This window comes from Macaca nemestrina, chromosome 17 (genome assembly GCF_043159975.1).
Source record: "Macaca nemestrina isolate mMacNem1 chromosome 17, mMacNem.hap1, whole genome shotgun sequence".
In the NCBI taxonomy this organism is placed as follows: Eukaryota; Metazoa; Chordata; class Mammalia; order Primates; family Cercopithecidae; genus Macaca; species Macaca nemestrina.
This window is the reverse complement of record NC_092141.1, coordinates 23,969,479-23,993,715: the sequence shown is the minus strand read 5'-3', so window position 1 is coordinate 23,993,715 and position 24,237 is coordinate 23,969,479. Positions and strand designations below refer to the sequence as shown.

At 51.2% G+C, this 24,237-nt stretch overlaps 1 pseudogene; it reads left to right on the top strand.

Moving 5' to 3' along the window:
* The first annotated feature begins 5,315 nt into the window (after positions 1–5,315).
* LOC139359493 (lysophospholipid acyltransferase 7-like) lies at positions 5,316–21,335 on the top strand (annotated as a pseudogene).
* Positions 21,336–24,237: the final 2,902 nt, after the last annotated feature.

Genomic DNA, 24,237 nt, shown 5'->3' with positions numbered 1-24,237 from the left:
CACATTGTGATGTCATATACTTATTATTATTTAATTCAAAATATTTTACAGTTTCCACTGTGGTTCTTCTTTGACCCATAGGTTATTTAGATGTATATTACTTAATGTCTAAACATTTGGGAATTTTAAAAGTTATGCTTTTGATACTGATATATAGGTAATTTTTACTGTGATATTAGAACACATCCTGTATAATTTCAACACTCTGGGTACGGTGTGGTGGCTTATGCCTGTAATCCCAGCACTTTGGGAGGCCAAGGTGGGAGGATCACTTGAGCCCAGGAGTTCAAGACCAACCTAGGCAACATTGGGAGACCCCTGTCTCTACAAAAAATAAAAACAAATTAGCTGGGTGTAGTGGCACGCACTTGTAGTCCCAACTACTCAGGAGACTGAGGTGGGAAGATTGCTTGAACGTGGGAGGTTGAGGCTGCAGTGAGCCCTGACTATACCACTGCACTCCAGCCTGGGTGCCAGGGTAAGACTCTATCTCAAAACAAGAAACAAAAACAAAAACAAAAAACAAAAAACACACCCCCCAAATGCTGGAATTTGTTGAGACTTAATTTTTGAACCTACCGGGTGCGGTGGCTCATGTTTGTAATCCCAGCACTTTGGGAGGACTTGGAGGTCAGATCACTTGAGGTCAGGAGTTTGAGACCAGCCTGGCCAACATGGTGAAACTCCGTCTCTACTAAAAATACAAAAATTAGCTAGGCATGGTGACGCGCACCTATAATCCCAGCTACTTGGGAGGCTGAGGCATGAGAATCACTGGAACTCAGGAAGCAGAGGCTGCAGTGAGTCAAGATTGCACCACTGCACTCCAGCTTGGGCAACAGAGCGAGACTCTGTCTCAAAAATAACATTGTTTCTGAACCAGCATTATATGGTCAATTTTGGAAAAGTGTTCCCATGTTCACCTGAAAAGAATGTGGATTTGCTATAGACAATAGCAAAGACATGAAATCAACCTAGGTGCTCATCAACAGTGGATTGGATAAAGAGAATGTGGTAGATATACACCATGGAATACTAAGCAGCCATGCAAAAGAATGAGATTACGTGTTTTGCAGTAGCATGGATGCAGCTAGAGGTCATTATCCTAGGCAAATTAACATAGAAGACCAAATATCACATGCTCTCGCTTATAAGTGAGAGCTAAACATTGGGTACACATGAACACAAAGATGGGAACAACAGACACTGGAGACTCCAAAAGAGGGGAGGTAGGGAAGTGGGGCAAAGACTGAAGAACTTTCTATCAGGTACTATGTTCAGTATCTGGGTGATGAGATCAGTACTGCATAAGTATATACCCTTGTAACACACCTGCACATGTACCCCCTGAATCTAAAATGAAAATTTAAAAAAGAATGTGCATTCTGCATTTATTCTTAAAGTGTGTGTATAATCAGATCATGTTTGTTAAAATCTTCCCATATTGTTACTTGTCTTTTGTCTACTTATTCTATCAGTACTACTACAAGAAGTGTGTTAGCGTCTTTTACCAAGGCTGGGCTCTTGTCTTGGTGAGTGCTATCCTATTTCCAAGTCTCCTTTATTCCTAGAGTCTCAGTTCTTTAGGGACTTCAAATGAAATCCTGAGTGTTTACCATGCATGGCCCTTTCTTCCTGGTGGTCCTGAATATTTACTCCTCCCAGCTGTAGGAGACTGCAGTAAACTCTACCCAGCTTCTCAGCTGTTCCTTCACAGATTTCTGTGCAGTGCCGGGTGCCCAGTCTCTCAGCTGTTGCCTTAGAGTTTACAAGAGCAAGAGTGGTGCCTCCACCAGGCTTGCTAGTCTGTGTCTCCCTCCTCTCCGGGATCTTGGCCCCTCAGGTTCACTGTCCAGATGGCTCTTGCACAGCTTCGAACAGGTTTTATTTTCCTTACTATTATCCAGTTTTAAGCAGGTCTCTCCTTGCTGGAAGTGAAAATCCTTTTCCAGAGAATTTTTATCTCTTTTAAAAATAGGTAAGAATTTAAAATTCAAAAAATTAAGAGTAAGTTGACCCCAGTGGAAAGAAATACCTTCCTTACAAGGTTCAACTAAGAGCCCAAACCACAGATACGATTAACTGATAATTCATTTAGTGAGATTTTTCACTATGTGTTCCTCCTCCCCAATTTTATTTATTATATGAACAACAATAACAAAGAAGCAATTAATAGCCCATGATATCATTCTTCTAAATAAAAATGCACCTCTGTTTTTATTTTTATTTTGGGGTATGTACTTTTATAACATGTCCATTGTTCATGCGTAAATTCTATCTATGGTGTCAATAAATAAATTGATGTATCATATACATTGATGTAGTTTTTCCCTTAACATCACTTCATAAAAATATTCTATCACGCCAGGCATAGTGGCTTATGCCTGTAATCCCAGCAATTTGGGAGGCAGAGGCGGGCAGATCACTTGAGGTCGGGAGTTTGAGACCATCCTGGCCAACATGGTGAAACCCTGTCTCTATGAAAAATACAAAAATTAGCCAGGCATGGTGCCACACGCCTGTATTCCCAGCTACTCGGAAGGCTGAGGTAGGAGAATTGCTTGAACCTGGGAGGTGGAGGTTGCAATGAGCTGAGATCGCACCACTGCACTCGGGCCTGGTGACGGAGTGAGACTTTGTCTCAAAAAAAAAAAATTATATGTATATATAACATTCTATCAGTCTATGTAATCCTAATTTTAATAGCTATATCACATAACCTGAATTGTCTTATATACTTGTCATGAAACTTCTATTTACTCTGTAAATTGCCAGCATATCTACTTATTTGATCAATCTTTATTTTTAAAATTGAGTGTATCATAAATACTTAAAAACGATTTTCCTTAGGCCCAGTGTGGTGCCTCACGCCTGTAATCGCAGCACTTTGGGAGGCCGAGGCAGGTGGATCATGAGATCAGGAGATCGAGACCATCCTGGCTAACACAGTGAAACCCCGTCTCTACTAAAAATACAAAAAATTAGCTGGACGTGGTGGTGGATGCCTGTAGTCCCAGCTACTCAGAAGGCTGAGGCAGGAGAATGGCATGAACTCAAGAGGCAGAGCTTGCAATGAGCTGAGATGGGGCCACTGCATTCCAGCCTGGGTGACAGAGGAAGACTCCATCAAAAAACAAAAAAAACAAAAAAACAAACAAAAAAAGGCTTTCCTTTTAAATCTGTGCTATTTTATTTTTCAAAGTTTTTTTTCCCCATACAGTTAAATTTGTCATTCTTGTGATTTCTTGTATTGCAGAAAAACCAAACCACAGCTGGCTCTTTGCATTTGCTGAGAATGTATTTTAGAGTGCCCCACAGCAAAAGAGTCTATGATTATTGCACTAAACCACACCAAGCATCGTGAGGAAATGAGGATGAGGACATGCTCTTGCTCTGGAGTGACTTGCGCCCTCAAGGGAGGGCTAAGTGTTCCTTGCACATAATCTACTTGTGTTATTCCAACTGTGGTGAGGAGGTAACAGAGACATCAAGAAAGGACCTGGGAAACAGTGTGAAAAGTCTTCAGGGGAAAACGAAGTAAGTATTCTTCTTAACTGTCCTTCATGTTTGGGGGAATCAGGCAAGACTTTACTGAGAAGTTAAGTGAATAGAAATTGTTGGTAAAGAAGACAGTTCCAGGCAGAGGGAAACGTACGGGTCACAATGTGGAAGCTTGTGAGAGCATCAAGTGTCAAGGAAACAAGGCATGCTTAGCATGTAGGGGAATGAGAGGAATGGAGAACAGTGGCGGCAAAGGTGGCCAAGTGACGTTGAAGCCTTTCTTATTTTTTTGCCCAATCAAAATTCCTCTTCTCTGAGTGCTGACATCAGCAAACAACTGCCTGGAATGAGGTTTGACTCTCTCTGAGGGCTTTTGAATTTTCAACTGGATGAATCTAACTGGTGTAGAGCATATGGAAAATCTTTTTTAAGTAGGAACTTCTGTACCTATTCCAGACCATCAGCTCCTCCTCTCGGGGTTCCATTCCTATCCTTTCCTTTCTTTTGCAATTTGGACTCAGTAAAAATAAATATTTATTGCTTAAATTGGCACAGAGAACCATGACATTTTCGTCAGCCAGTTAATGAGAACTTATGAATACCTTTTTATTAAGAGAACTGAAGTTAAATATGAACTCAGATCAGCGTTCTCAAGTTGCATGTGACTGTTTCAAGAACTGAGATCTCAACATTACATCATTATGCTAGATGTGGAACACAGAGAAGTCATTGATTACTGTCAGTTACAGTTCTGAACTCTTGAGTTATGATATCAGAATATTATTTATTTGTTCTTTATGGAGCAAAATTTAAAAGGAATCAGGCTGGGCATGGTGGCTCATGCCTGTAATCCCAGCACTTCCGGAGGCAGAGGCAGGTGGATCACCTGAGGCCAGGAGTTTGAGACCAGCTTGGCTAACATGGTAAAATCTTGTCTCTAGTAAAAATACAAAAATTATCTGGGTGTGGTTGTGCACACTTGTAATCCCAGGTACTTGGGTGGCTGAGGCAGGAGAATGGCTTGAACCTGGGAGGCAGAAGCTTCAGTGAGCCAAGATCACGCCATTGCACTCCAGCCTGGGCAATAAAGTGAGACCCTGTCTCAAAAAAATAAAAAATAAAAGCAAATAAAAGGAATCAGCACTGCATCTTTCGCCCTAAAAGTAAACTTTCATCATTCTTAATTCTTGTTTTTTTCCCCATGACTACTATACTGCATGTGTCATCCCCATTGTCCCTTCCTGTGTCCATGGCAGAAATTACCAGTTCATCTTGAGGACTTTACAGCTGAACCGCAATATGGCCTTAAAGCCTTCGCAACCTGAGTCCCAGGCATCACAATTCATGGATTGTATGTGTTTGTGAGATGAAACGTATTTACTTCCCCAGCATCATTTCTACATTCTCCTTTTTAAATTTTTTTGAGACAGAGTCTCACTTTGTTGCCAGGCTGGATTGCAGTGGTGTCATCTTGGCTCACTGTAACCTCCGTCTCCAGGTTCAAGTGATTCTCCTGCCTCAGCCTCCTGAGTAGCTCGATTATAGGCACGTGCCACCAAGCCCAGCTAATTTTTGTATTTGTAGTAGAGACGGGGTTTCAACATATAGGCCAGGATGGTCTTGATCTCCTGGCCCGTTGCCGACTCGAGCTCCGGTCGCCTGCTCTGGGGCTCCTTCCCTGCCCGCCCGGGACCCTGACCATGGTCTCATCCCCGCCCCGATCCGCGCGGCCCAGCGGGCGCCCAGAAGGAGCAGGCGGCGCGGGGGCGCGCTGGGCGGGGGAGGCGTGGCCGGAGCCGCAGCTGCCTGCGGGCTGGGACTGCTCGGCCGCCTCCTGCCCGGCGAGCAGCTCAGGTGGGCCGGGGTGGCGGCGCCCAGTGGCAAGGCGAGGTTACACGGCGGCAGGGTCTCTGCAGGCTGGTGGGTGCGGGGCGGCCCCGGAGGCGCGTTAGAGCTCCGGGCTGGCGCAACCGCCTGTGGATCTGCCGGGGATTGGATCTGACCCACGCTGGGGTGCGCGGGACCGGTTGGGGCTGGGCCTGGGCCTGGGGAGGGAAGGGTGTCCGATCCCCGGGTTCTCCGTAGGAGAGGGGTCTGGAGCACCGAAGGAGGTGGAGGCTGGAGGCCTGGGCTCCTCTGGGTGCTCGCGAAGGAGAAGGGCTGGGGGGTCCGGATATCTGGTTTCACAAGGGCCGGGGGATGGGGGATCCAAAGAGGGGATCTGGGTTCCTGGATCCTCGCTGGAAGAGGGGTCTCAGAGGTCTAGATTCCTGGGCTGTCGAAGAGGAAGGGTCTGGGAGGGGTGCTGTTTCTGGTTTTTTTAAAGAGGGGCGTCTTCAAATCTGGGTCCCCAGTATGGGTGCGGGGAGTAACTTTGATTTCTGCCTTCGCAAAGGAGGCGCCTGGGTGCCGGGAGATCCCCACGCTTTCCTGGGTTCTCAAAGGAGAGAAGAGCTGGAGGCCTGTGCGCTCATAGGAGAGGGGCTGGGGGTGGATTCCTGTCTCCAAGGAGGAAGGGGCTGGAGTCCGGGTTCCTAGGTTCTCAAAGGAGAGGAGCTGAGTCTCGGACTCCATCATCCTCAAAAACTGGGGTCTAGAAGGCTGGGTTCCTGGATCCTCGAAGAGGGAGGAGGCAGGGGGCCTGGATTCCTGGGTTCTCACTGTGAATCTCTGCCCCTCCCCCAGACCATGTCGCCTGAAGAATGGACGTATCTAGTGGTTCTTCTTATCTCCATCCCCATCGGCTTCCTCTTTAAGAAAGCCGGTGAGTCAGGCTCCCTCCGCAGTGGAAAATAAAGGGGGAGACCCTCTGGAAGGTTCCAGGCTTATGCTGTCCCTTCCCCCTGCAGGTCCTGGGCTGAAGAGATGGGAGGCAGCTGCTGTGGGCCTGGGGCTCACCTTGTTCACCTGTGGCCCCCACACTTTGCATTCTCTGATCACCATCCTTGGGACCTAGGCCCTCATTCAGGCCCAGCCCTGGTGAGAATTTGATGGAGGGAGGAGAGGGAGAGGAGGGCAGAGGAGGAAGTAACCTGTTTCCTCTTTGGGTCTTTCTCAGCTTCTGCCTCATCTCTGGCTGTCTGGCTGTCTCTTGTTGATCAGCTCCTTTCTCTGTTTCATGTTTTTTTTTTTTCTTTCTTTCTTTTTTGAGATGGAGTTTCGCTCTTATTGCCCAGGCTGGAGTTCAATGGTGCGATCTCAGCTCACTGCAACCTCCACCTCCCGGGTTCAAGCGATTCTCTTGCCCCAGCCTCCCAAGTAGCTGGGATTACAGGCATGCACCACCATGCCTGGCTAATTTTGTATTTTTAGTAGAGATGGGGTTTCTCCACGTTGGTCAGGCTGGTTTCGAACTCCTGATCTTGTGATCTGCCTGCCTCAGCCTCCCAAAGTGCTGGAATTACGGGCGTGAGCCACCATATCCAGCCTCTTCATCTGCTTTTCTTCCTCCCCCGCCTTCTGCATCTGGTCCCTGTGTGTTTGTCCCAGCACGCTACATCCATGTCATGGAGAGAGGTGGGTGGTGTGTCTGCTGGCCCTGCCACCATTCATATTCATTCATATCCACACCCCTCTTCTTGAGCCCTGGACCTTGGAAATAAAGAAAAAGCGGAGGATTGCAAGGTCTTCACCTGAAGCTTCTCTGAACCTCATTCTTCTCTGTTGCTGTGTGTTTCTGTGTGGCTGAGCCTCTTCTCCCCATTTCAATCATACTCATTCCATCCCTACATCCACCCTCCAGTCCTCTCTCTCTGCCCTTCTGTGTTTTTGTCTCTGAATGAATGGGGAGAGTTGGGGGAGGATTGGTGGCTGGACTCGGGGAGTGGGTGGCCAAGGCTGAGACTTATGTGCCCAACACAACGCACCTCCTGCTTTTGCCCAGCTCCTGCCCCACCCTGGCTCTGGCCTGGACCTTCTCCTATCTCCTGTTCTTCCGAGCCTTCAGCCTGCTGGGCCTGCCAACTCCCATGCCCTTCAGCAATGCCATCCAGCTGCTACTGACGCTAAAGGTCAGACTTGGGGCTTGCCACTCCCCTCCAGCCTCCCTGTGGGCCCCTTCACCTCCCCACTTTACCTCCCCCTCCAGCTGCTCCTGGATTTTACCTCCTGCACACCCTGGGGGTGGGTCGCCACCACACTGCTGCCCTGGGCATAGGGTTCCCCATTCACATGCTCTTGGGCAGGTCTTCACCTCCCAGCTCCTCCTGGGGTGAGGAAATAACCCATGTGGGGTAACAGTAGGTGCCATTGGGTGCTTGCTGTGAGCCAGAGGCCCAGCTGGGTGGTTTGCCAACATGCTGTCCTTGAATCTCTGTAGCTAGCTATTTTGCAAAGGAGAAAAACCAGCTCTGGGGAGAAGGTACTTGTTGAAGGGCACAAAACTAGGGCATCCAGGTCTGGCCCCTGGTCACCTGGGGAGATGGGTGAAAACAGACTCCCAGGGCCCACCCCAGACCCACAGAGTCACAGTTTCCTACTGGAGGCTTATCTGTGAACACAGCAGTCATGCTAGGTAGGGAGCAGCCTCCACAGCATTCAGCGTGCCCCACGGGAGCTCAGCAGTGGCAGGAGTAGGTTGGATGAGAGAGGGGTTAGAGGAGGAGCATTTCAGGCCGTAGGGATGACGTGTGTGGAGGGGAGCAGGATGGGTTCACCTGCTGCACCAGCCACATCCGCTTTCTGGGAAGAGCAAAAGGGAATGGGCAGCAGGGCTGACACCATGCTAGGTCTGGCTGGCGACCGTGAGGACTTGGGACTTCTTCCCATGGAGGACTGAGATCTGCTGGAAGAGGGGATTTTTGGTTTGCTGCCAGAAGAGGCAATGTGACCAGTTTCTAATGTTTACAAATACTAGTTCTGGCCAGGCGCGGTGGCTTACGCCTGTAATCCCAGCACTTTGGGAGGCTGAGGCAGGCGGATCACCTGAGGTGGGGAGTTTGAGACCAGCCTGACCAAAATGGAGAAACCCTGTCTCTACTAAAAATACAAAAAATTAGCCGGGCGTGGTGGCACACACCTGTAATCCCAGCTACTCGGGAAGCTGAGGCAGGAGAATTGCTTGAACCCAGGAGGCAGAGGTTGTGGTGAGCTGAGATCGCGCCATTGCACTCCAGCCTGGGCGACAAGAGCGAAACTCCGTCTCAAAAATAAATAAATAGAAATACTCATTCTAGGCCAGGTGCTCACGCCTTGGCTCACGCCTTTAATCCCAGCACTTTGGGAGGCTGATGTGGGTGGATTACCTGAGGTCAGGAGTTTGAGACCAGTCTGGCCAACATACTAAAACTCCATCTCTACTAAAAATACAAAAATGAGCCGGTGTGGTGGCTCACACCTGTAATCCCAGCTACTTGGGAGGTTGAGGCAGGAGAATTGCTTGAACCTGGAAGGTGGAGGTTGCAGTGAGCCAAGATCCCACCATCGCATTCCAGCCTGGGCCTCCCCAGGCGAGACTCCATCTCAAAAAATAAAAATAAAAAAATACTGGTTCTGGATGTTGAAGGAGAATTGAAGTGGAACAGGGCGAGATGGAATGGACTCGGATAAAGGGATCCTCCTTTATCCAAGTCCAGGTGACAGACTGTGGTGCCTTGATACAGGCTGTCAGCTATGGGTAGGTCTGAGCTGCAGCAGGAAATGCGCATTTGGGATGATTGAAGGAGTGGCCACCCGTGTGGGCAGGATGTAGAGAAGCGAAAAGGGATGGTGCCAGCTGGGTGCGGTGGCTCATGCCTGTAATCCGAGCACTTTGGGAGGCCGAGGTGGGCGGATCACGAGGTTGAGAGATTGAGACTATCCTGGCTAACATGGTGAAACCCCATCTCTACTAAAAATACAAAAAATTAGCCGGGCGTGGTGGCCGGCGCCTGTAGTCCCAGCTACTGGGGAGGCTGAGGCAGCAGAATGGGTGAACCTGGGAGGCGGAGCTTGCAGTGAGCCAAGATAGTGCCACTACACTCCATCCTGGGTGACAGAGCAAGACTGCCTCAAAAAAAAAGGGGTGGTGCCTGAACCCCAGACCAGCAGCAGGAGCCATTTCCAACTCAAGGCCCAGGGGAAGTGGGTCAGGTTGTGGTACCTCGATGGAAAAAGGGTTGTGTAGGCCTGGTGCAGTGACTCATACTTGTACAATCCCAGTGCTTTGGGAGGTCATAGTGGGAGGATTGCTGGAGGCCAGGAGTTTAAGACCAGCCTGGGCAATATAGTGAGACTCTGTCTCTACAAAAAAAAATAATTTTTTTTTTTAAGACAGAATCTCGCTCTGTCACCCAGGCTGGAGGGCAGTGGTATGATGTCACTGCAACCTCTGCCTCCCAGGTTCCAGCGATTCTCCCGCTTCAGCCTCTCGAGTAGCTGGAACTACAGGCACCCACCACCACACCTGGCTAATCTTTATATTTTTAGTAGAGACGGGGTTTCACTGTCTTGGCTGGGCTGGTCTCAAACCCCTGACATCAAGTGATCTGCCCGCCTAGGCCAACCAAAGTGCTGGGATTACAGGCGTGAGCCACCACATCACACCAGGCCCTATATTTTTCTTTTTCTTTCTTTTTTTTTTTTTTTTTTGAGGCGGAGTTTCACTCTTGTTGCCCAGGCTGGAGTGCAATAGCACGATCTTGGCTCACCACGAACTCCGCCTCCCGGGTTCAAGCAATTCTCCTGCCTCGGCTTCCTGAGTAGCTGGAATTACAGGCATGCATCACCATGCCCGGCTAATTTTTTGTATTTTTAGTAGAGACGGGGTTTCTCCTTGTTGGTCAGGCTGGTCTCAAACTCGCAATCTCAGGTGATCTGCCCACCTCCCAAAGTGCTGGGATTACAGGCGCGAGCCACCACGCCAGGCCAACATTATTTTTGTTAAAGAGTGAGTAGAGCCACCCACCTTGAAACGATCTATCAAGGGTGATGGCCAGCCCAAGGCCATCTCACAAGGGAATAAAAGCCCTGCCCTCCCTCTCCTGACTTTGTCCGACTCCAGCCAGGGATTTCTATGGACAACCCAGCCACAAGCTGGAAGAACGAAATCTATTGATATAGGGTGGACCTTGGGACTGGTGGGAAAGGGTGGAGAGTACAACATATTCAGTTCAGTAGTGGAGATGAAAAGAGGCAACAGAGTCAAACTTAAGGGATTTTAAGGCAGGCAGATTACTTGAGGCCAGAAGTTCGAGACCAGCCTGGCCAGCTGAAGCATGAGAATTGCTTGAGTCCCCAGGAGGCGGAGGCTGCAGTGAGCCGACATCGTGCCACTCTACTCCAGCCTGGGTGACAGAGCAAAACTTGTCTCAAAAAAAAAAAGAGAGATCAGATTTGGGGAGTGAGGGAGTAAGGGAGGTTTTGGGCTTGAACAATTTGGTGGCCTATTGTTTGAGGGGAGACACTAGAAGAGGATCTACTTTGTGGGGCGGGTAACATCGTCTTCCATTTCCAGTGCGTTTTGGGGTGCCTGGAGACATTCGAGTCTAAATGCCAATAAGCCACTTGATGGATAGGTCTGGGGCTGGGGTAGCGTTTGAGCATCATCAGTGTGTGGATAGTATCGAAACCTCTGTGACTGCCTGAGAGCAGGTAAGGACAGAACAGGGAAGGCGGGGAGGAGGGCCTGGGACTGATCCCTGGGGAACACTGCCCAGCTAGAGGCCTTACACACAACCTAGATATGCAGAGCTGCGAGCATGCAGCACCCCTTGGCTGCAGAGGGCAGCAGCACAAGGGAGATGGGTGTGGGGAAAGGCCCAAAGTCTGACCTGGCCCCGTGCTCACCCCCTTCCGCCCTGTTGGTGAGCCTGGCCAGTGAAGTCCAGGACCTGCACCTGGCCCAGAGGAAGGAAATGACCTCGGGTTTCAACAAGGGGCCCACCCTGGGGCTGCTGCCTGACGTGCCCTCCTTGATGGAGATGCTCAGCTACAGTTACTGCTACATGGGAATCATGACAGGTGAGTGGGCCTGCCCAACAGCTCTGTCTCTCCGCCGCCCTGAGTGCCTGTTCTGTGTTCCCGCCCTGCCCGGGGCAACCTCCATCCTAGCATCTGCTGCTGTGAGGGTGAGCATGTGTCTGGGTCTACGTCTCATGCCTCCGCTGGACCAGAGCTGCTTCGGGGTAGAAGCTGGCTGTTCTCAGCCTAAGTGATTCCTTGCTCTTCTCTTCTCCTGTAGCTTATCGGGAGCACAGAGAAGAGAGAAAGGAGGTAAAGATCTATGTCAACCTGATTTTTTTGCTGCCTAGATAACAAATATTCACAGCTTAGGGTCCACTTTCAGTTTAAGGAAATATTTTTCATCTGGGCATGGGGACTGACGCCTATAATCTCAGCACTGTGGGAGGCTGAGACCAGAGGATTGCTTGAGGCCAAGAGTTCAAGATCCACTTGGCCAACGTAGCAAGATCCCATCCCTTTATTTTAAACCTTTATTTTTAAAAAATAAATAAATATAAAATTAAAAGGGCCGGGTGCAGTGACTCACGCCTGTAATCCCAGCACTTTGGGAGGCCGAGACGGGCAGATCTCCTGAGGTCAGGAGTTTGAGACCAGCCTGGCCAACATGGTGAAACCCCGTCTCTACTAAAAATACAGAAATTAGCCGGGCATGGTGGTCTGCGCCTGTAATCCCAACTACTTGGGAGGCTGAGACGGGAGAATCGCTTGAACCCAGGAGGCAGAGGTTGCAGTGAGCTGAGATTGCACCACTGCACTCCAGCCTGGGCAACAGAGCAAGATTCTGTCTCAAAAAATATATATGTATGTCGGCCAGGCGTGGTGGTCTGTAATCCCAGCACTTTGGGAGGCCAAGGCGGGTGGATTACAAGGTCAGGAGATCGAGACCATCCTGGCTAACACAGTGAAACCCTGTCTCTACTAAAAATACAAAAAATTAGTTGGGCGTGGTAGCGGGCACCTGTAGTCCCAGCTACCCAGGAGGCTGAGGCGGGAGAATGGCGTGAACCTGGGAGGCAGAGCTTGCAGTGAGCCAAGATTGCGCCACTGCATTCCAGCCTGGATGACAGAGCAAGTTTCCGTCTCAAAAAAATATATATATATGTATATATATTTATATATATAATATGTGTGTGCGTGTGTATATATATGTGTATATATATGTATATATATGTGTGAAATTTAAAAAAAAGATTTTTCATTAATGTTTACCTCATCAGTTTTTTTTTTCAATAACAGCTTTAGGGAACTCTAATTCACATATTCATCCAGTTAAAACATACAACTCTTGGCTTCTTTGATTTCCTGAAAAAAAAAAAGAAAGAAAAAGAAAAACCAACATACAACTCCCTGATTTTTAGTATATCCACAGAGTTGTGCAAACATGACCACTGTGTAGTTATTTTCAGAACAATTTCATACCCTGCAAAGAAACCCCATATCCATCATCCCCCAAACCTCCATCCATCCCTGGAAACCAGTAATTGACTTTCTATTTGTAAAGATTTGCCTGTTCCAGACATTGTACTTATAAATGGAATCACACAACATGTGGTCTTATTTATTTTAATTTGTTTTTTTTCTTTCTTTCTTTCTTTTTTTTTATTTTTAACTTCCCATGCTACATTGACCTAAACATATGGTCTTTGGTGAACATACAAAAATTTTAACCCTGGTCCCTTCTGTGAATCACACTGCTTCCTCCCTAGGCCAGATCACCATCATGTTGTAGCTAAAGTTCCACAGCTATCTCCTAGTTTCTTTCCTTCCTCCCTCCCTCCCTCCTTCCCTCCTTCCCTCCCTCCCTGGCTGGAACGCAGTAGCACAGTCACTGCTCACTGCAGCCTGGGCTCAAATGATCCTCCCGCCTCAGCCCTTCCAGTAGCTGGGATTACAGGTGCCCTCCACCACACCTGGCTAATTTTTATTTTTTGTAGTGATGGGGTCTTGCCGTTTTGCCCAGGCTAGTCTCGAACTCTTGGGCTCAAGCAGTCCTCCCAGCTAGGCCTCCCAAAGTGCTGGGATTCCAGGTGTGAGCCACCGCGCCGGCCCCTCTTTCTAATTTTCTGTCACTGTCTCTGTCTCTCTGAGTTTCTTGTCCCCCCGTCTCTCATTCCTTATCCCCATTTCCCTGGGTCTCTGTCCCTACCCTTGGGGTATCCCCGGCGCCCAGTCTCTGCCCCTCTCTCTCCCTCTTCCCCCCTTCCCTCCAAGCTCCCTCTCCTCCTCCTGCGGACTTGAGCTCTGCCCACCTGCCTGTCTGATGGCGGCCCTCCCTCCCCGCCCCACAGGCCCATTCTTCCGCTACCGCACCTACCTGGACTGGCTGGAGCAGCCCTTCCCCGGGGCCGTGCCCAGCCTGCGGCCCCTGCTGCGCCGCGCCTGGCCGGCCCCGCTCTTCGGCCTGCTGTTCCTGCTCTCCTCCCACCTCTTCCCGCTGGAGGCTGTGCGCGAGGACGCCTTCTACGCCCCCGGCTGCCCGCCTGCCTCTTCTACATGATCCCGTCTTCTTTGCCTTCCGCATGCGCTTCTGCGTGGCCTGGATTGCTGCCGACTTCGGGGCCTACCCCATGGCCGCCAAAGCCCGGGCCAGGGGCGGCCCCACCCTCCAATGCCCACCCCCCAGCAGGTCAGGCGGCGCGAGGGAGGCTTCCCAAGACCCAGCAGCCCCACCTCCAAGGGCTGGCTCTGCCCCCAGCAGGGAGGAGAGCGGGGAGCAAGAGGCCAGGGCCACGATCTTTTTGTTAGCAGAGTGTCGCCCCCTTGGCAACCACGGCCTGCCAGCCCCTATCGGTAGGGAAAAGACCCCTGGTACTGACAGATGCCCCTTGTTGCTAGCGCTTGTCACCCCGCAGTATGGTGAACTGCCCCCTGTCGCTAGGTAAAGGTGGTAACTTAGCAACCCTGTGCCACCCCTCTGTTGCCACGGAAGTGTCACCCCCCCAGAACCAGGTTGTTCCTGCTTGCTGGGGATGCCATCCTTTGGCAGTGGTGGGTCCCTCCCTTGTTGCCCTAGCAAGTCTGACAGCCAGAGGGCCATTGCCTGGCCAGGATCCTTTCCTTAGCATCCAGGGCTGGGACTCTAGCAGGCGTCGGGAGGAGGCCTGGCTGAGCTGCATGTCTGTCCCCCACCCTCATCCTCCACACCCCAGTCCGGAGAAGGCGGCTTCCCTGGAGTATGACTGACTATGAGACCATCCGCAACATCAACTGCTACGGCACAGATTTCTGCATGCGGGTGCGCGATGGCATGCGGTACTGGAACATGACAGTGTAGTGGTGGCTGGCGCAGTATATCTACAAGAGCGCACCTGCCAGTTCCTATGTCCTGCGGTGAGTGAGTCCCACCAGCCTCAGGTGACACTGCAGAACTACATCACCCAGCAAGCCCCAGGGTAGCCTGCAGCTTCCCTGGCTGGGCTTCTGCCCCGGAGTCTCATGGGAGTTGTAGTTTGTTTAGCCTGGTTTTGCCCTGCCTCTGATTAGTGGCAGCATGCTGGTGTAAAACCATTTCCCCTCTCTGGGCCTCAGTTTCTACTTCTGTAAAGTCAGCCTCACTTGACAGAAGCAATGTACTGAGTCCTCTGGACTCAACAGCCAGCCTTCCTGGAATCTTGGCCATCCAGGTTATGGAGAAACCTTGATGAGTTAGTTGACCTCTTAGTTGCCTCAAGTGTTAAATGGAGTTAATGCTATTTATTACTGGTTTCATAGGTAGATAGAAGGACTAAATGTGATAAAATGTGAAATGTATTTAATGTGAGGCCTGACAGGTAAGCGCGTGCTACGTATTCGTTTTTATTGTTTTTCATTTTTCCAGTATTTCTTGAGTGGAGACTCTGTGCTTGATATTGTTATCTGTGCAGCCTTTAGAAGCAGAAACTCAGGCCAGGCACGGCAGCTGGCGCCTGGAATCCCAGCACTTTGGGAGGCCCAAGCGGATGGATCATGAGGTCAGGAGTTCAAGACCAGCCTAACCAACATGGTGAAACCCTGTCTCTACTAAAAATGCAAAAATTAGCCAGATGTGTGGTTCACACTTGTAATCCCAGCTACTTGTGAGGCTGAGGCAGGAGAATCGCTTGAACCCAGGAGGCAGAGGTTGCAATGACCCGAGATCATGCCACTGCACTCCACCCTGAGCGACAGAGCGAGACTTTGTCTCAAAAGAAAAAGGCCAGGCGTGGTGGCTCACGCCTGTAATCCCAACACTTTGGGAAGCCGAGGCGGGTGGATCACGAGGTCAGGAGATTGAGACCATCCTTGTTAACATGGTGCAACCACATCTCTACTAAAAATACAAAAAATTACTGGGGCGTGCTGGTGCGCACCTGTAGTCCCAGCTACTCGGGAGGCTGAGGCAGGAGAATGGTTTGAACCCAGGAGGTGGAGGTTGCAGGGAGCCAGAATCTGGCCACTGCACTCCAGCCTGGGCAACAGAGCGAGACTCCATCTCAAAAAAAAAAAAAAAAGAAGTAGAAACTCATAGCCAGGTGGGGTGGCTCACACTTGTAATCCCAGCAGTTTGGGAGGCCCAGGCAGGTGGATCACTTTGAGGTCAGGACAATATGGTGAAGACCAGCCTGGGCAATATGGCAAAACCCCTTCTCAACTAAAAATACCAAAAATTAGCCGGGCATGGTGGCGGGCGCCTGTAATCCCAGCTACTTGGGAGGCTGAGGCAAGAGAATCACTTGAACCCAAGAGGCGGAGGTTGCAGTGAGCCGAGGTCACCTGGGCAACAGAGCAAAACTTCATCTCAAAATAAAATAAAACAGGCCGGGCACGGTGGCTCATGTCTGTAATCCCAGCACTTTGGGAGGCAGAGGTGGGCGGATCACAAGGTCAGGAGATCAAGACCATCCTGGCTAACATGGTGAAACCCCGTCTCTACTAAAAATACAAAAAATTAGCCGGGCGTGGTGGCGGGCACCTGTAGTCCCAGCTACTCGGGGGGCTGAGGCAGGAGAACAACATGAACCTGGGAGGCAGAGCTTGCAGTAAGCCGAGATTGCACCACTGCACTCCAGCCTGGGTGACAGAAAAGACTCTATCTCAAAAAAATAAAAAAGTAAAAAAGCAAAAATTAATTAATCAATTAAATTAAATTAAACATGGAAGGGGAAGACCCAGCAGGAGTAAGTTTTAGGAGTAAGAAGGATGAGGAAACAGGGCTTGGGTTTTAGTCTGATTGACTCTGAGGTGACTATTAGATTTCCAGCTGAGGTTATTGGATAGGTAATTATGTGATTCTGATGCTTAAGGGAAAAGTCGCTCTTAAAAGGGGACGCTTGAGTGGCATCAGGTGTAAATTATACCTTTACAAATTTTTATTATTATTTATTGTTATTATTTTTTCAATGCTCTGTCACCCAGGGTGAAGTGCAGTGGTGTGATCTCAGCTCACTGTAACCACCATCTCCTGGGTTCAAGTGATTCTCATGCCAAGAGTAGATGCAGGGTTTCGCTATGTTGGCCAGGCTAGTCTCGAACTCTTGGCCTCAAGTGACCTGCCTGCCTTGGCCTCCCAAAGTGCTGGGATTGCAGGTGTGAATCACCATGCCTGGCCAAAATTTTTTAAATAATTTTTTTTTTTTTTTAAGAATATAGAGAGATGAGGTCTCACTGTGTTGACCAGGCTGTTCTCAAACTCCTGGCCCCAAGCAGTCCTCCCATCTCAGCCTCCCAAAGTGCTGGGATTATAAGCGTGAGCCACTGCATCTGGCCAGGTATATAGATGATACTAAAAGCTCTGGGGCTGAAGCCAGGTCAAAGCCCAGAGCACCCCAGTGTTTACACAAGTGCTTCTCAACTGGGGGCAGTTGTGCTGCTGCTGCACCCCCAGGAGACACGTGGCAATCCCTGGAGACATTTTGTTTTAACTGGAAGGTGCTAGTGGGATGTAGTGGGTGGAGGCCAGGGATGTTCCCAAACACCTTAAAATGCACAGGATTCATCCTTTTTGTTTATTTTACAGCTGAAGTGAAGTGGCATGATCTCGGCTCACTGCAACCTCCCCCTCCCGGGTTCAAGCGATCCTCTTGCCTCAGCCCCCCTAGTACCTGGGATTACAGGCACGTGCTACCATGCCAGGCTAATCTTTGTATTTTTAGTAGAGACCAGGTTTTGCCATATTGGCCAGGCTGGTCTTGAACTCCTGACCTCGGGTGATCCACCTGCCTCGGCCTCCCAAAGTGCTGGGATTACAGGTGTGAGCCACTGCACCGGTCAGAGGTTTTTTTGTTTTTTGTTTTTTTTTAAATCATCGGGTTACTTTTGTGCTTCTAGCACTCAGATGTGTCTGAGGGACAAGTCAGTGACCACGACAGGAAAGACCTCCCTCAGGTCACCGTCTGTGGCAAAGCTCACTGATAGATACACAGATGGGGAGTGAGATGGACAGCGATTTCTCTGTCGTTGATAAAGATGGGGTGAGAGCCTGACTCTGTAGGTCTTCAAGGGTTAGGGAATGAAATTTACGGGTATATGAGGAGAGGGGACCAAAACTCTGGGTCCCAAAAGGGGAGGCGACCGAGGCTGGAGATTTCCGAGTCTTCAGGAGGCAGGAATTATATTCTTGAATCCCTGAAGGAAGAAGAGGCTGGGACTCCGAATCCTGGGTCCTGAGGGAAAGGACGGGAGGGATTCTGGGTGGGAGGGGATGAACTGGGCCCCTAAAAAGAAAGGAGTAGAGACTCCTGGGGCCCTGAGGGAGGAAGGCGGACAGGCTTCCGAAATCCTGAGTTCCTGAAGGAAGAGGGGACCTGGGCTGTATAGAGGAATGGGAGGCTGGGGGCTCCTGGTTTCTTTTCTTTTCTTTTTCTTTTTTTTTTTTTTTTTTGAGGCGGAGTTTCACTTTCGTTGCCCAGGCTGGTGTGCAGTGGCACAATCTCAGTTCACTGCAACCTCTGCCTCCCGGGTTCAAGTGATTCTCCTCTGCCTTAGGCTCCCAAGTAGCAGAGATTACAGGCGCCTGCCACCACGTCAGGCTAATTTTTGTATTCTAAGTAGAGACAGGGTTTCACCATGTTGGCCAGGCTGGTCTCCAATCGAACTCCTGCCCTTTTTTTTTTAAGACTGAGTCTCACTCTATCGCCCAGGTTGGAGTGCAGTGGTGCGATCTCAGCTCACTGCAACCTCCACCTCCCAGTTTCAAGTGATTCTCCTGCCTCAGCCTCCTGAGTAGCTGGGATTACAGGCACACACTACCACGCCCAGCTAATCTTTTGTATTTTTAGTAGAGATGGGGTTTCATCATGTTAGCCAGGATAGTCTCAGTCTCCTGATATCATGATCTGCCCACCTCGGCCTCCCAGATAGCTGGGATTACAGGTGTGAGCCACCGCGCCTGGCCCTTTTTTTCCTTTTTTTAATAGAGATGGAGTTTCACTATGTTGCCCAGGCTGGTCTTGAACTCCTGGCATCAAGCAGCCCTCCCACCTCAGCCTCCCAAAGTGCTGCAATTACAGGCGCTAGCCGTTGCGCCCAGCCTCCACACTCTTGAAGAACCAGAAAACCAGTAGTCCTCCCTTCTCAAGAAAACAGGACTTGGCCAGGTGCAATGTAATTCCAGTATTTTGGGAGGCCAAGGTGAGAGGATCACTTAAGCTTGGGAGTTCGAGACCAGCCTGGGCAACACAGCAAGACTCCATCTCTACAAAGAAAAAAAAGAGGCTGGGTGCAATGGCCCACCCCTGTAATCCCACACTTTGGGAAGCCGAGGCGGATGGATCACAAGGTCAGGAGATCAAGACCATCCTGGCCAATGTGGTGAAACCCCATCTCCACTAAAAATACAAAAATGGCCCGGCACGGTGGCTCACGCCTGTAATTCCAGCACTTTGGGAGGCAGAGGCAGGCAGATCACAAGGTCAAGAGATCGAGACCATCCTGGCCAACATGGTGAATGAAATTAGCCTGGCGTGGTGGCACACACCCGTAGTCCCAGCTGCTCGGGAGGCTGAGGCAGGAGAATCACTTGAACCCGGGAGGTGGAGGTTGCAATGAGCCGAGATTGCGCCACTGCACTCCAGCCTGGGTGACAGAGCGAGACTCCATCTGAACAACAACAAAAAAATACAAAAATTAGCTGGGTTTGGTTGTGCTTGCCTGTAATCCCAGCTACTTGGGAGGCTGATGCATGAGAATCACTTGAACCCAGGAGGCGGAGCTTGCAGTGAGCCAAGATCGGGCCACTGCACTCCAGCCTGGGTGACAGAGCGAGACTCCATCTCAAAAAACAAAACAAAACAAAAAAAACCATTGGGCTGAAGAATTAGACTTGTTGGTCCTGGGAGAGGAAGGGCAGTGGAACATAAAATGTTAAATCTTTAAAGGAGGAGAGGGTCTTCATAGGACTGTGAGTGTGTATGGGAGGCTGCGAGTTCCTGGATCCCTGTAGGAGACTTATAGCCTCCTCCGCCTTCCAGAGCTAGGGGCATGGTTCTGAGCGGGGAGGGCCTGGGGCCTGGTCTCCTGGATCTGAGGGAGGAGGGAGGTGGGGTCTGGACTCCTGGGTCTGAGGGAGAAGGGGCAGGGGCCTGGACTCCTGGGTCTGAGGAAGGAAGGGGTGGGGCCTGGACTCCTGGTCTGAGGGAGGAGGGGCTGGGGGCCTGGACTCCTGGGTCTGAGGGAGGGGGGGCTGGAGCCCCGGACTCCTGGATCTGGGGTCAGTGGGCACTGGGGACCTGGACTCCCAGGTCCTGACTCCCAGCCTCCTCCTCAGGAGCGCCTGGACCATGCTGCTGAGCGCCTACTGGCGCAGCCTCCACCCGGGCTACTACCTGAGCTTCCTGACCATCCCTCTGTGCCTGGCTGCTGAGGGCCGGCTGGAGTCAGCCTTGCGGGGGCGGCTAAGCCCATGGGGCCAGAAGGCCTGAGACTGGGTGCACTGGTTCCTGAAGATGCGCGCCTATGACTACATGTGCATGGGCTTCGTGCTGCTCTCCTTGGCCGACACGCTTCGGTACTGGGCCTCCGTCTACTTCTGTATCCACTTCCTGGCCCTGGCAGGGCTGGGGCTGGGGCTGGCTTTGGGTGGGGGCAGCCCCAGCCGGCGGAAGGCAGCATCCCAGCCCACCAGCCTTGCCCCAGAGAAGCTCCAGGAGGAGTAAGCTCCGCGACGCTCCCTCTGCCAGCTGGTCCTGGGAATTCTGTGAACCAGGCCGCTGTCTCCTCCCCAGAAAGAGTCCTTACCTTGGAGAGGGTCCTGGAGAGAATTTCCTTTTCCCCAGCTAAATACTCTGCCTGCAACTGAAGCAGACCTGGGGGTGTCCTCCCTGCCCTCCGCCCAGGGACCACCTCCACTCCTACAAAATCAAAATTTTGTCCAGACAAGAGTCCCCTGGGCCCCTGCTCCAGCTTCTGGGTATCCAGAGAGCACTGCACTTCCCCGAAACGGAAGGGGCCCCTGGGCAGTGGGTTTTGGACAAATTCCCTTTCTTTGCATCCACAATGTGAGGTCAGAGCTTGGGGGCAGGTCCTGGGAGTGGGAAGCCTCTTCCTTGTGTCTTTTGCTCCACTTTTAGCTCATGGCACCGATATTGCAGACTTGGAAGGAAGCATAAGCTTCCCATTTCACAAAGGGGAAACTGAGGTGCAGATGCGTGGGCCGGGGGACGGCCGTCCCATAGCTTCCATCTGAGCCACCTTGGGGCCCCAACGCTTCTGGCACCCTCTTCTCATCCCTCGGTCTATGACAGGTCACCATGTGTAAATCTTTCCCAATAAAGTGTTGCACAAAGGCATTGTGTCTGTGCAGGTATCTGGGTGATAAACGGCAGGAGGGACTTAGGCCATGAAGTCCCGGGGTGAGGTACAGCTGCCCAGCCCAGGAACCAAACTGTCAGGCCTGGGGCACCAGAGGGACTTCAGCTCCCAGGAGACCTTTCGCATCAGCGGCCCTGAGAAACTACAGGAAGTGTACCTTACTCCCTCCGGGCCACCTACTGCCCAGGTACACACCTGCCCCTGGCCCCTCCCTTACCTCGGGCAGTGTTTGCCTGGTGGCCACTAGAAACAGCCCAGCCTGGGGCCATGGAAGAAAACCCAACCTTGGAATCAGAATCCTGGGGCTCCTCCAGGGGGTGGCTGGCCCCCCGGGAGGCCAGAGGAGGTAGGGATGCCAGGAGAAGCTCAGATCCATCCGACCTTCAGGCTAGGTGGGAGTCCTGCTGGAGGAAAGGGGAGGCCTGGCCTCCTGAGTCTGAGGGCTAAAGAGAAGGTTCTACTTCCTGATATTATGGGGGAGAAAGAAACTGAAGGCTGAAACTCCGGGGTCTGAGGAGTTTCAGCCTAGAGAACCAGGCTAGTCTGGAAGGAGGGGAGGGCTAAGGGCTGGGAGTTTGGGTGTCTTGGGAATAGGAGAGGCTGGGTTCCCACACTTCTGAGCTAGAAGGAAAAGGAAGTTGAGGACTGGACTCCTCTGCCCTGGAGTAGGAGGGGTCCGCGCCTGGGGATGGAGTTGAGGACTGTGGGCCCCTGGGTCCAGGGAAAGTAGAGACTGGCACCCGGACTCCTGGGCCTGAGGGAGGAGGGGCTGGGGACCTGGTTTCCTGGTCTGAGGGAGGAGGAGCTGGGTGCCTGGACTCCTGGGTCTGAGGGAGGAGGGGCTGAGGGCCTGGACTCCTGGGTTTGAGGGAGGAGGGGCTGGGGGCCTGGACTCCTGGGTCTGAGGGAGGAGGGGCTGAGGGACTGGACTCCTGGGTCTGAGGGAGGAGGGGCTGGGGGCCTGGACTGCTGGGTCTGAGGGAGGAGGGGCTGGGGGCCTGGACTCCTGGGTCTGAGGGAGGAGGGGCTGGGGGCCTGGACTCCTGGGTCTGAGGGAAGAGGGGACTGAGGCCTGGTTTCCTGGTCTGAGGGAGGAGGAATTTGGGCCCAGACTCCCGGCTCTTCCTAGCCCCCTGCCCCTCCCCAGGCCCATCGCTGTCCTCTGTGCTGAACGAGCTGCCCAGTGCTGCCACCCTTTGGTACCGAGGCCCTGGGGCACTGCCTTGGGGGGTGCCGGAGGAGGAGGAGGAGGAGGCTGGAGAAAAGAGCAGAAAGGCCTTCACAGAAGTCACCCAGACGGAGCTGCAGGACCCTCACCCTTCCCAGGAACTGCCCTGGCCCATGCAGGCCAGACGGGCACACAGGTGAGGCCCCACCTCCGGCTGGGACCCGCACAGCCTGGACCGGGCCCTTCTCCCATACCTTGGATTCGGTCTCCTCCCTCTGTCCTCTGCCACTCCTGGCTTCTGGGGCCTCTCTCTGCCTTGCTCAGAGCTGCCTCTCTTGGTTTCTTTTTCCCCCTGTCTTTGTCTCTCCTTCGGACTCCAGGTGAGTGCTGCCTTTCTGTGGCTCTGGGATCTCTTCTCTGTCTCACTCTCTGGGATTCGCCGTCCCCCGGTCTCTTCCAATCCTGTCTCTGCCTCTCAGTTTTTCTCTGTGTGTGTCCAAAATCTGTTAATATTTATTTCTCTCTGCTTTATGCCTTCCTTCATCTTTGCCTCCTCTTCAAAGCCTCCCTCTCTTTAACTTCTTTCTTTTCCCATTCTCACGGTATAATTCGCAGGGCCCGGTGAACAATGAAAATGCAGGTGCCCTCCTTCAAAAATGCCTGTGGGCCCGGCACAGTGGCTCACACCTGTAATCCCAGCACTTTGGGAGGCCGAGGCGAGTGGATCACCTGAGGTCAGGAGTTCGAGACCAGCCTGGCCAACATGGCGAAACCCCAACTCTACTAAAAACACAAAAATTAGCTGGGTGTGGTGGCATGTGCCTGTATTCCCAGCCACTCGGGAGGCTGAGGCAGGAGAATTGCTTGAACCACGGAGATACAGGTTGCAGTGAGCCGAAATCGTGCCATTGCACTCCAGCCTGTGTGATAGAGCGGGACTCCATCTCAAATATAAATATATACATAGTATATATTTGGAAAAAACAAAAACCAACAATATATCACCACCCCCCTGCTGATCAGTGGCGGGATCGTGCCTGTGAATATAGCCACTATACTTCAGCCTGAGCAACATATCGAGACCCCATCTGTATCTTTTAAAAGTAATAATCAGGCCGGGTGCAGTGGCTCATGCCTGTAACCCCAGCACTTTGGGAGGCCGAGACGGGCAGATCACAAGGTCAGGAGTCAAGACCATCCTGGCTAACACGGTGAAACCCTATCTCTACTAAAAAATACAAAAAAGTTAGCTGGGCGTGGTGGCGGGCGCCTGTAGTCCCAGCTACTCAGGAGGCTGAAGCAGGAGAATGGCGTGAACCCGGGAGGCGGAGCTTGCAGTGAGCCAAGATCACGCCACTGCACTCCAGCCTGGGTGACCAGCGAGACTCCGTCTCAAAAAAGAAAAGAAAAGAAAAAAAGTAATAAAGTAACAATATGACAAAAAAAATACAAATTAAAAGAACAGCTATCTATATAACATTTACCTTGTATGAAGTATTGTAAGTAATCTAGAGGTGATTTAAAGTGCATTGGAGGACTGGGTGTAGTGGCCCACACGGGTAGCCCCAGCACAGGTGTGGAGCCTGGAATTTTGAGGCTGGAGCCTGGAAATTTGAGGCTGCATTGAGCTATGATTGCACCACTGCACTCCAGCCTGGACAACAAAACAAGATGCTGTCACTGAAAAATCAGATAAAAAATAAAATAAAATTTGAAAAACCACAGGAAGATATGTGTAGCCTGTATGCAAATACTATGCCATTTTATATACGGAATTTGGGCATCTACAGATTTCAGTATCCTTGGGGAGTCCTTGAACCAACCCCCATAGATACTGAGGGACGATTGTATTTATAAACTGA